The sequence below is a fragment of the Stenella coeruleoalba genome (genome assembly GCF_951394435.1).
Source record: "Stenella coeruleoalba genome assembly, chromosome: 7".
NCBI classification, from domain to species: domain Eukaryota; kingdom Metazoa; phylum Chordata; class Mammalia; order Artiodactyla; family Delphinidae; genus Stenella; species Stenella coeruleoalba.
The window spans coordinates 70498739-70511628 of NC_137153.1; the positions used below are offsets into that span (position 1 = coordinate 70498739).

At 41.9% G+C, this 12890-nt stretch overlaps 1 long non-coding RNA gene across 1 annotated transcript in view; it reads right to left on the reverse strand.

Annotated features, from left to right (window-relative positions):
• Positions 1-761: 761 nt before the first annotated feature.
• The window catches only part of LOC307188997, a 154682-nt gene continuing 142553 nt past the window's right edge, over positions 762-12890 (reverse strand). The window contains exon 8 of the long non-coding RNA XR_013829092.1: positions 762-895. This is a non-coding gene — a long non-coding RNA (uncharacterized lncRNA). The remainder of the gene's footprint in view (positions 896-12890) is intronic.

Below are 12890 nucleotides of genomic sequence, written 5' to 3' on the forward strand. Positions count from 1 at the left end.
AGCTATTGACTGGTGTAAGACCTCCTTGAATTCACTTTCTTATGTTCTGCCTCATTCTAAAACTGTGATAGGTGGATAGCAGGTAAGAAATAAGTGAAGTATGGGTAAAGAAAAAAAAGGGAAAAAATAATATTAAGTGGAGACCAGAGGTAAATTAATACAGGCAAATGCATGCCACACTGAGAATGAAGACAAAACACAAAACCAAAACCAAAAAAGAGCAGTTGGAAGATAATAACAACAAGAAAGCTGGCTAATACGTAGTGAGTACTTTTATGATTTGCCAGACACAGTGTTAAACACTTTTACACTGATTGTTTCACTTCTCACTGCAGCCTTGTGAAGTAGGTGTGAATATTTCGTTATTTTACAGACGAGGAAATTGAGGCACAGAGAAGGTAAAAGGCTCAAGGTGAACCAGCTAATAGGTGATGGATTCTAGACGTGAACCCAAGCATTCTGATGTCAAGACCAGGCGCTTGACCATTCCTAGCTTTATACCAAGTGAACACATTGTTGTTACTCGTGAAAACCCAATTGTCTCCTGGCGTCTGGGCTTAGAGGAAATGACTCTTTGTGCCCTCCTGAGTGGAACATGAATGGGTTTGAGGCTGCTTTTTCTCCACATCCCCTGTGGTGCTAACAACGCAGGTAGGCCTATGGCTGTTTGTCACTGAGTCCCTCCAAGGAGCTGAGGCCTGAAGTCAAAATGCAATTCAGTAAAAGCAAATAAGAGGGGCCAGAGCAATACGGTTCAACTATTTTTAATTTGGATGGTTTACCTCTATCTTGAGGTATAATTCCAAACCACCTGGAGAGATGGATGGACTTCATGTCCTTCAGGCAAACCCCTTGGAGCCTCCTCAGCTGTAAACATTTCTTGAGCACTGCTCTGCTGCAGGAAGAAGAAAAATCACAACCATATAGAACGGAGGCCATAAATCTGGAGTAAAACTAATCTCGGTTGTTCCCGCAATGTTTCTCAGCAGTCCTATTACGTGTGCTTCTCCCGTTTCCCTGGGCTGCGATTCCAAACCTTCACCACTCTTCAAAGCTTTCAATCTTCTCTCTTTGGGATGACCTTGTTTCTAAGCTAGGGACCAGCAGCTACCAAGAGTGGCTTTTTTTCATTTTTCCACCCATTTTCCCATAAGCCGACCTGCATCTGCAGCCATCCTTTCTTTGTCCTCATCTCTAGCAAAGAACAGTTTTCTTATCAAAGGCAACTCCATCCACTGGTGCAGTGGATATTATTCCACCCTGCCTTCCTAGGAAATTTGCCTTATCGATAATGTCTTTTTCTTACCTTCAGTGCTCTATTGGTTGTTCCCTTTAGCATAAAAATACGGTCACCCCTCTCATTTAGAAAACAAACGAATTAAAAAAAACCCATTTAATGGCCATTTTTTAAAGCATCCTCGTGCTTCTCTCTTTGATGGCTATTCTTTTACAAAGTGCAACCTAGATTTATTCTCTCTGAATTCACAGCACTCTGTATCTTTGGTCCACTCTAACCTGGCTCTCCCCCATATCCCTGCACTGAGACTGTCCTGTGCATGTACTCGCCCAATGGAATAAGCATGGCTAGTTCTCATCTTACATGGCTTGTCCTGCTGACTATTCTCGTGTTCTTGGAAGTTCTGGCTTTGCCTCCCATGGCATCTCTCTCTCTCTCTCTCTCTCTCTCTCTCTCCTCATTTACCTCTGCATTGCTGGCTCCTTTTTTTTGGTGCCTTGATTGGTTTCTACTTCTCCACCCCTTCTTAAAAATAAGTATTTTCTTTTCTCACTTTAGTCACTTTCGGGGGGGATCTTGTCCCTACCACTGTCGATTCTGAGCCCTAGTCCTATATCTCCAAACTGTTTTCAAAATCATTCCACCTGGACATTCCACAGGCGCTGCAAACTCAGTACGTCCAGAACTGAACATGCTCCTCTCCGCTTTCGTGCTCATCCCTAGTCACTCCACAAAACCTGCGCTCTGTCCTATACGTTGTATATTAATGAATTATAGACCCTTTCTCCAGTTTCCCAAGTCAGTAGCCTGGAAGCCTTTGACTTCTTTCTCACATTCCAAACAATGTATTTTATTTATTCTTCTCTTTGCGTAACTCTCATCTCTAATGGGACCACCAGTCTATTTGAGTAGGTCCATCAACTCCCTTAACCACTGCAATGCAACTCTTGACATTTGCTCAGTTTCCAGAAATTCCCATTTCCAATCCCCCTTCTGTAGTAGCCCCAGAGTTCAAATACAAAAATTTAATTATGTTACTCCCTTGCTTACAATTGATCATCGGCCTCTCATGACTCACAACATACATTTTAAAATCGTCTGTCTACCCGGAAAATACCTATTCATGTTTCTTCTTCCTCTGGGAGGTTTTCCAGGACAGATTTAAATGCATTATCTTAATCTGCCATTCAACTTTGTGGATCACCCAGTTTAGCAAATCTCATTGTATTTGCTCGTTTGCAAGTCTGATTCTTCATTTGTTTAAATGCCTTGAGAGCAGGACCTTGCTTTCTCAGCTTTGTATGCAGAGCTTGTAGTATACTAGTAGGCACTCAACAGACATTTAGTGAATGAAGGAAATGTATATATTTTTGAAAGGTATATCATTCAAAGAATGGGAAAAAATTTGCCTGTGGAATCTCAAAGCATGCCGTGCCAAAATTAAAATTAGGAATACCCACTTGGTTACACAGACAACTTGACACAGACTGGAATGCATTCTGACCACAATTGATGCTATAATAAGAATGTGTTTGCGAAACACTACTAGAACATATACATTTTTTAGAACTCTAGATCGTGGTTGTGAATATCCTTGACCAGGAGGGTCTAACTACTTCAATGAATTAGCTGAAGTAGGTGTTGAGAAAGGGATTGGATGAGGTCTGTGCATACGCTCTGCTGAGACACTCTTCTTCAAGAAGATGGGTTTCAATGGATACAGCCTAAATGTCCATGGACAGAGGAATGGATAAAGAAGACATGGTATATATACACAATGGAATACTACTTAGCCATAAAAAAGAACAAAATAATGCCATTTGCAGCAACATGGATACAACTAGAGATTATCATACTAAGTGAAGTCAGTCAGAAAGAGAAAGACAAATACCATATGATATCACTTATATGTGGAATCTAAAATATGACACAAATGAACCTATCTACAAAACAGAAACAGACTCACAGACATAGAGATCAGACTTGTGGTTGCCAAGGGGGAGTGGGGGAGGGAGAGGGATGGACTGAGAATTTGGGGTTCGTAGATGCAAACTATGACATTTATAATGAATAAACAACAGGCCCTACTGTATAGCACAGGGAACTATATCCAATCTCTGGGGATAAACCATAATGGAAAAGAATATTTAAAAGAGAATGTCTATATGTATAAAGCTGAGTCACTTTGCTGTACAACAGAGATTGGCATAACACTGTAAATCAACTATACTTCAATAAAAAAAAAAAAAAGAAGATAGGTTTCAGTATTTCTGATAATAGACCCCTCAGCTCTCATGGACTCTTCAGACACTCATCTGAGATTCATCATATGACAAGGCCAAGGATACATGGGCCCCTTTAAACTATTACAGTCTTCTCCCCCTGGCCTCAGCGTATATGAACAAGGAATATTTTGTGGAGTATTGTTTTTCAAGGTGATTTGTCACACTTCTTCTATGAACTTTCTTTTTCATTTCTCTCACCCCAACAAGAGACCAATAGTCACTCACTTCCGTATAATAATTGTCTCTTCCTCTCATGGGGAATATATATACAGAAAATATTATATATTGAGCAATCAAAAATTGTTAAGATTTTGTTACATTTATTTGTTTTCTTTTTTAGATTACACATATGAGTGAAAACAAACAGTATTTGTCTCTCTCTGTATGGCTTATTTCACTAAGAATAAGTGACATAAGCATAAGCATAGCCTCCAGGTCCATCCATGTTGTTGCAATTGGCAAATTTTATTCTTTTTTTTCCCTGACTGAGTAATGTTCCATTGCATATATTTACCATATCTTCTTTATCCATTCATCTGTTAATGGATATTTAGGTTGCTTCCATACCGTGACTGTTAACAAAACAGAAACAGACTCATGGTTACGGAGAGCCAACAAGTAACCAGTAGGGAGAGGGGTGAGGGGAAGGACAAGATAGGGGTGGGGGATTAAAAGGTACAGGCTACTAGGTATAAAATAAATAAGATGCAAGGATGTAATGTACAGCACAGAGAATATAGCCAATATTTTATAATAACCTTAGATGGAGTATAAACTATAAAAATATCAAATCATCATGCTGTATACCTGAAACTAACATAACATTGTAAGTCAACTATACTTAAACAAACAAACTGTTGTTTTGAACCTGCACGCTGAATGCAGACGTCTGGGCACTGACAGCCCTTTACAAACTGGGAAACCGGAGGCCAGTCTCCTCCCCATCTCTCATCCTTTGCATCCTATTTGACTCTGAGGTTTATATTCCAGGAAAAAAGAACCTCTAACCTAATCTGGCTATGTAGGGTCTTTTAGCCTAATCCTAAGGAAACACAGCTCTCACATAGTTTGTCACTTTAGTCAATATACAATTAACACACTATTAGAGGATTATTGGCTGATATCTTCATCTTTGCCACATTCTTTTAAATTGATTTAATGGTGGATTAAGCTAGGCCTAGAGCATGATTTATTTATCTGACCTTTGTTCTGGTCTACCTTAAAATTTATATTTTCATGGCCAGCCTGTATTTTAATCATTAAACTAATTTCCTCTCTTTTTAACCCTTGAAAGAAAATAAAATTATTCCTTTTGAATCAAAAGAGAATCATAAAAAAAAAGAGAGAGAGAGAGAGAGTCATGGGATAAAAGGATGTAAGCAGCAGGAAAAGAGGAAAGAAAGCAGATTGTCAAGGGCTCCAAGTGAGAATTGTGCATTATGGCAACTAGTGCTCATGGGTTGAGACTAAAATTTTTTTTTTTTTTTTTTGCTTTACGCGGGCCTCTCACTGTTGTGGCCTCTCCCGTTGCGGAGCACAGGCTCCGGACGCGCAAGCTCAGCGGCCATGGCTCACGGGCCCAGCCGCTCCGCGGCATGCAGGATCTTCCCGGACCGGGGCACGAACCCGTGTCCCCTGCATCGGCAGGCGGACTCTCAACCACTGTGCCACCAGGGAAGCCCTAAAATTTTTTTTTTTAAGTTTTAAAAAGATGTTCACCTTTCTGGCTAATTAGTGCTACGAAGAATCAGTACTACAACTGGCAAGACCAAATAAGGTATGCCTTTTTACCGGCTTTTACAAGGTTGTTGTAAAAATTAAATGTGGTAACATATATGAAAGCAATTTGCCTATGATAAAGTTCTCCATGAACATGTAGTATTACCTGAGGGGCCATTTCTTAGGGACCATCAACCTTTGGGTCACTAATTTCCATTGGGGCTACATGGGCTTTCAGCCAATGGCTTTCGGGGAGCCCTGGCCTTGACGGCACTTCAGAGTTTGCTCCCATAAGAATACCAAATATACCACCTGCAGAGTATTTTATTTGCTTTAAAGGCCAAGGATCTTTTTCTTATTTAAGAAAATGCAAAAGACTTTCTGTTTTTGAAACAATAAGTGGCACTGACATCTCTCAAGATTGAAAGCTCTATTGTCTCATTTTAAGCACCCCCTTATTATTAGGAAAGGATGTTGTTGGCAAGAATGAATAATTAGGTAACTCTTTGTGGGCACATTTTATTCAGGTCCCAAGGGGAACGTGCAATTGTAACATCTCCCTGGATTATTTCACAAACATATGGCAAATGCAGCACCTGAGCCAGATGTATGAGCATATTACACCAGGTCTGTTTTAACTTAAAACTGTGAAATACATCAGATGGTGAAGTTATTTTGGTCACGAACATCCATCATGGAAATAGTATAGAGGCATCTTTTTTTTATTGTCCATTTTACTTGGACTGGAAATAATCAAGAACAAAATAGCTTGGAAATCATCTCCTGCGGTGGAAGATTCCAGGTAAAGCTCAAGACCTAACGGAGTATATGGTCTGGATTTAAATGGGTGTCAGACATCTCCATATAGTTTAGTAATGCCTAGTACAAATATTCACTGCTGGCCGATCTGGAATCTCAACTCAACAATGATTATTTTCAATTCTCTTTTTCTCATCTTGTGTTTTCACTCCTCTGGAGATGCATATGGGAAGATTAATATGGAATTTTTGAAAATAATGAGAATACATTCTCTACCGATTCAGTAGGGAGTTTTTGTGTTTTTCTTTTAGCCTATTTTATTATAACAGCACTGGTTGTTTATTTTACTAAAGAGTCATCATCTGGTATTGGCTTCTTGGAATCGTAGTTATCTAAGCAGAAATGCCCATCCCATTTGCTGGTGGGAACACCACATTTCAGAATGAATAATTTTTAATCTGAGTTACTTATGTTTCAGAATTAAAAGATATAGATGCCATTGGACTCCCAAATGTACAGTGTTGTGCTTGGTCTGATGGGAAAATAAAGAATACATAGGCGTGGGCAACTATATTTTCCCTTCAGTACATACATGCAAATTCCATTAACATTAATGAGCGCGCTGCATGTGTACTGAAGAGGATGTGAACCAGGTCACAATGGAAGCTATTACTTTTTTTTTTTTTTAAGACTTGCATCATATTCCTGAGCTTTTCCTGAGAAAGAGAAATACACAGTGCTGAGACAATGTAAACAGTATGGTGACAGTGGCACCAGAGAAAAAGTGCTTACTTTTTATAGCCAGTACGGCATAGAGCAGAGATTTTGAGGCTGAATTACCACAGCTGGCAAACGTTGAAGCTGACAATAGAGGTCCACAGAGTCTTGGATATTCTGCCTCTGTGTTGCATCAAAATAAGGAAACAAAATATTTATGCACTTAATTCTGCCTCTCAATTCTTTCCCCCTTTGAAATGGCAATTCTCTGCGTGATAATACGTAGAGAGAGGCAGTTCAGATGTGTTCCTAGCCAATGTGATAGTCCATAAATGTGGTGCACCTGTGTTTTCTTGGTCACCCCGCTGCCACTGGGGTACCTTAAAGCATTCTCTCTCAAATAAGTAAGAGGCAGGGGTGGAAGTGTGGGGAGAGGGGTTATGGTCTCCCCTTTCCTCTTTTTTTCTAATTTCTTCTCATTTCGAAAGCCTTGGAACATATGTTTAATTTCAGGTTAAGATGTCAGGTTTATCCCAGTCCGGAGATGTTGACACATCCCCATGTGGGCCTGCGGTGGCTCTGTATGCCCTCACATTCTACCTATCTCACAGGGATGCAGCTATATTTATAATACACACTCCTAATATTGCAGAACTGCTAGGGTCAAGGCATTCTGAGCCTCACGTATCGGCCAAACAACCCCACAAAACTGAGCTTCACGCAGAGGCCCCCTTCGTAAAGTTGCTAATCCAACATCCTCTCTCCAGGACCAAGAAGGTCACGAGCGTATGAACGACTCTCCGCCTAGCAAGCCCAACACTCTGATTAGTCTGAGAAATGGACTTCTAGTGCTGGGAGAAACCGACAAGCAAAACAAGATGACTGGCCACGAAGACAGACAACCAACCAGAAATCCTGATTCTCTGCCCTTACCTTCCTTCCCCCCCTGAAGATTTAGACTTGTGACAGTAAAAGCAATAACGTCCTGACCTTAAAGGGCTGAGGTTGTGTTGCTACTGGCTGTTGAAAGAATCATTCCTCAGCAGCAGCAGGACCACTGGCCCCAGCGGCAGCCGCAGTGGCGGCAACCACGAAAACTGGAGTTCAGTCATACTGGCATCGGATTCTGGAAAGGGGAGGGCAGGGAAGGAGGGAGTCTATTGGCCTAAAAAGCTGAAACATCTGCTGGAGTTATTAACAGCTTTTTGGCTGAGTTCAGCAGCAGGGCACCTTGTGGTTGATAGATTCTTCTCTCAGCAATTCAAAACAATGCAGTTAAAGCAAATTTCTCATTTTCAGGGCGCAGCTGAATGAGGCATACAGTATTTTAAAAATAGTCACACTTAAAATGGTCAATAGTGGTGACTGCAATCAGTGGTTACCATCCGTCCTCCGTGGCACTGTTAACTTTGCCAGGGTGATGGCATAACATGGATTTTTCCAAAGACCACGGAGCTCATGGTTAACTCACTTTGGAGGAATTTACATTATTTATGAAGTTTACGCAGATTATCTTACAGTGTAAACATTGGCAAACTGGATCAAAATCACTTAGAGGGCTTGTGGCTCTCCCTTCCCAAAAGTGTGCATTAAACCTTTTTAGGCTCAGAAGTCCAATTCCAGGAAAGGTTCTGAGGGGCCAGATTTTGGAGCTGAAGTAAAACTGAAGATGTGGAAACAGCTTGGGCTGGAAGAGCCCTGGGTTGGCAGGCAGGGGCCGAGGGTTCTAGCCCTAGTCCTTGTTCTAAGTGGCTGTGTGAGTCACTGGGGGTCATTCATCTTTCTGCCCCCATTTCTTCCTGAACAAAATGATGGCGTCTATTAAGCCTATTTGTATGTCTCCAAATGTTTCCACCCAGCTCTGCCATCCCGGGAAGGTGGCATTCAAATGCAATTTGAAAGTGTTCCTCTTACGAAATTCCTGAATTGTAACGAAGTTGAGACTGTCTGCCAATGCCTTTTGCATTAGCACATGACACTCTGTGCGGTATTTGGGTGAGGGCATCAGACAAACAAACTGTAACATTAAATAGCTCTGTCAGCCACTTCAAGTGAAGGCACCACACGTTGTAACAGATGCGGGCAAAGTACAACCAAGCCCAGCTGGATTTCCGAGCCTGTTAGCTTATCTGGCCAGATGACAGTGTCCAGCCCAAGGATGGGTCACGCACAACTTTGGGTCCTACTCACCCAGCCTGCTAACTTTGGCAGAAGGAAGGGGGCGATGAGGGAGAGACAAGGCTGACCACTGGTGGGCCAACATCTGTGATGACACTGAAGTCTGCCCTATCCCTCTTTCATCATTTGCCCCTGTGCCCAGCACAGGATAGGAGAGAAAAATTGGCCAAGTCACTGTTTCCTTAAGCATACTGATGATCTGACCCTTCATTGCAGAGGGGAATGAAGAAAGGACTGCCCCCGCACCACCCCCCGGCCCCTTCCTGTGTTCTGATCCAGGAATCTCTAGGGACAGAGACAGTATTTTTATCCATTCAAGAATTATCCTGGTTGGTTCTAAGATACATCTATACCCTGACAGGCAAGGGTCTCATGAACGTGCGGGTGCTTCTAGCCTCTGTAACCAGCTTCTCTCATCGAGGCTGAGGGCACATGGTCCGACTCTAGTAGGTTTGTCTGGTCCACAACCTCAGGTTTCATCCAAGCCTGTTGAGAGCATGGTCCAAGTAAAGTGAGTGAAAACGAACAGAAGCCTTTCCACACTGCCCAGCAGGGTTCACATGGCGAGGTCCTTGGTTCCTGACTAAACTTAAAGGAAAACCTTCCCAGTGTCCAGGGCCCTGTGTCCTGCAGAGGAAGGAGAAGAGTACCCTCAAATTCTCTGCTGCAGAACCCACTTGGGCACTACCTGCCTTGACTTTTAGGTGGAACAGTGTACCTATAAAAGGAAACCTCATACCTCCGCAGGGAGAAAGGATAGCTGGGAGATGTTTCTGATGGCAACTTGGGGCCTTTGTTGCCATTGAAAACCCAGCTGATGTCATGCCTCATTCCTGGGGGGACCAGCTGACGTGCTTTTCTGAGGCTGGCTGTTGCCGGAGGAGGCCTGCCCATTGATATAACCTATAACCACCAGCACCTAGAACCTTGTGTGGCCATCTCCAAGCACCTTGCTGAGAGCCTCTGTTTTGGGGGGTAGCAATCCCAGGTCAGACCCCTGGACTCTCCCAGGGGCATCTTACGTGCCCCGCGGCTCTGTGGCACAGGTGTGTTTCAGTGTTCCTGTGTCACATGGACCCTGTCACCTTGTGCAATACTAAGGGGGCTACCTGTGGGTCTGACGCAGGGGATGCTGGCCCAGGCAGTCCTGTATGAGCAGAGCATATGTCCCCCAAGCTTCTGTGTGAAGCTTGGAGAGTTCATACCTGAACACTTCTATCGAGAGACAGATGAGATGGGGAAGGAAGATCCAGCCACTGCTGAAAAGACAGTGACCAAGGTTTTGGGGTAAATGGGATGCCCAGCTCCTGAATCCAGTGCTAGTGAGCTTGGGAGTTACAGACTCTCTGAAGGCCCACACATCCCATGTGGCTTGTTCAGCAGTTCCCTACTGAAGCCTGGGGACTTGGGTTGGGACAGGAGACTGTCTGCAGCTCCCACCCAACGGGCTGTCAAATGGGTTCCCACAGCTACAGGGTGGCCTTACGCTGGCCTTCAACAGACTCTTAAAGGGAACAATGAAATAAGGTTGATGGGAACTAAATATCAATGGATTACTCCCCTTCCCCACATACCAGCAGATCTATGCAAAGGCAAGTGTAGACATGCCCTCATATCTCGTATCACCTAGAGCATGGTTGTTGATTGGCTGGAAAATATGTGTGTGTGTGAGTTTTAAGCACAGTACCACCTGTCATGTCAGGGCATGCTATAAAAAAAGAGCAAATATTTTTTGTATTGCTGATAAAAAGTGGTAGTATCCTACTTGAACCCTGCCATACTTGACAATTGTCATATTAAAATAATTCTAATTCAGACTCAAAGGGCATGTGTATTGTTTAGTAAAATTAAGAAATAGAAATTAGGAAATCCATGGGCTGTGTTTATTTTGGCCTCTAAGCTAATAGTTAATTTTGAGTAAGTTGCACAACCTGTACATAATAATTTGCCTTTTCCCAAAATGAAGTCAGACTAAGTATCGTTATCCCTTACTGGTAAAATATAAGGCATCATACTTTTACAGAATGACTGTGGAAATTTAGGGGTTTAATAATAATTGAATTACAACCTAATATCTTACCATTGGTAGAATTGTTCTTCTATAATCTCAAATAAATCTTGTAATAATTTGTTACTCAAATGAAGGGTGTTTCTTTTAGTGGTGCTACACAGATGAAAGATAAAGGAGATAATGCAATCTCAGTATCCCACAGCAAAGCAACTACATCCTCATAGCATCCAAAGGACAATAGGGGTCATCAGGTCTAATCTCAGTGTTAAATGAAGAGAGAGGCTTAGAGAGGTTGAGCACTTGTCCATGGCTACACAGGGAAGTTTCTTTACAGCATACTCCATTTCTCAGTATAGCTGTAATGACAAAACCAAACTCCCTTACAAGATACATTATCAAAGATAGACTAAGTAATCTAAGATAGGACTCTAATCACATTCTCTTTCTCTTTCACATATTCCCAATACCTTTCTTTTACAGAAGAGTATCTACTCTATGGTCCAAAAGGGGTGAAAAATTTTGCTCCTAAAATCCTCCAGTGGAAAGTCTGTATTGATATCTAAGACTGACCTTTATCAATTCACCAGTGAATAAATAAGTATTTTGATGTACTGAAATACATAAGAATATAAGTTAGCACCAACTGTAAGGAAGGGATTCTGGGGAAGAGATACCAATATTGCTGAGTACTCTTTATGTTCCAGACACCTTGCTATGAGGATTTTAAAGTATTTGATTTATTTTAATATCTTCACCCTGTAAAGTAGGTACTCTTACAGATAAAGACACTGGGACTCAGAGAAGGGAAGAACATTCCCTAATGTTACTCACGTGGTAAAGGCAGGATTTAATTTCAGGCTACCCTAATTTGACCTCTTTATTTACCCATATGTGCAACATATATGCAGACGGATATATGTTCAAAGGAACACACATAGTAAGTGATGGGCATTACAGATAATACCCATCATGACACTTCAGAGAAGAGATCATTGATACCCCCCAGAATGAATCAATGATGAATCCTGTCGGTTAGAGTGGTCAGAAAACAGGCTGCACTGAGAGTGGGATGAACTATGTCTTGAGGAATGGGCAGGTTTTGATAGGTAGATATGACAGGGAAAGACATTTTATTTTGGGAAAATAGATCCTAGCAGGGGATGCATAGTAAAGAGGCATGAGTAGATCGTCTTGGCTAAAAAGGAAGGTTTCTTTTGGGAAGTCATGAAACAAGATCAGAAGAAGCTTGGGTTTGGACTCTTAAAAAATTCAATGCCAGGGTAAAGGGTTTGGATTTAATACTTTTGCTAAGAGTAGCCTGAAAAAAAAAAAGTTACTTGGAGATAGACTAGAGGACCAGAGGAAGGAGACAGGGAGAGTTTTTGGGATTTCACTATGATCGTCCAGGCGGTGGTATGCTGATGGTAGTGATATAATGAAAATAGACGAAAAGGAACTTACAAGATAAAGTAAGCACTGTTCCAAGGAGATGTGGTGACTGATTGCAAACCATTTTAGATATTATTCCAGGTGGAAGGACCTGGAATAATAAAGGTTGTCCAATTTGTTTTGCTTAGTTTCACTTGTTGACTGCTCAGTTGTCAAAAGCTTGCTGTACACTTGCTTCGGTTCCGTTCTCTGGAGATATAACAAGTGAACCAGATAGCTATACACTGTGCTGCTAGGGGACGTACCTTCTAGTGGATGATCCGAGGGCTATGGCTTAGGTAGACAGGCGTCGGGGGGGGGGGGGAACCTCACAAGGGAGAATCAGTTTTGTTAAGATAATTAGTTGGAGGTGAGATTAAGGTAGCCCAGGTTGAAATGTAGATGAGGCAGGTGATAATAAAGAAATATCTTAGTAGGGAGATCAGAGTTAGAAAGAGAAATTAGAAAGCCCTATGGGAGAAGTAATCAGGTATCAAATCATTTCCAAATTATAAACTGCTCTCTTCACAGTGACCATATACATGCCCTCTGAGTC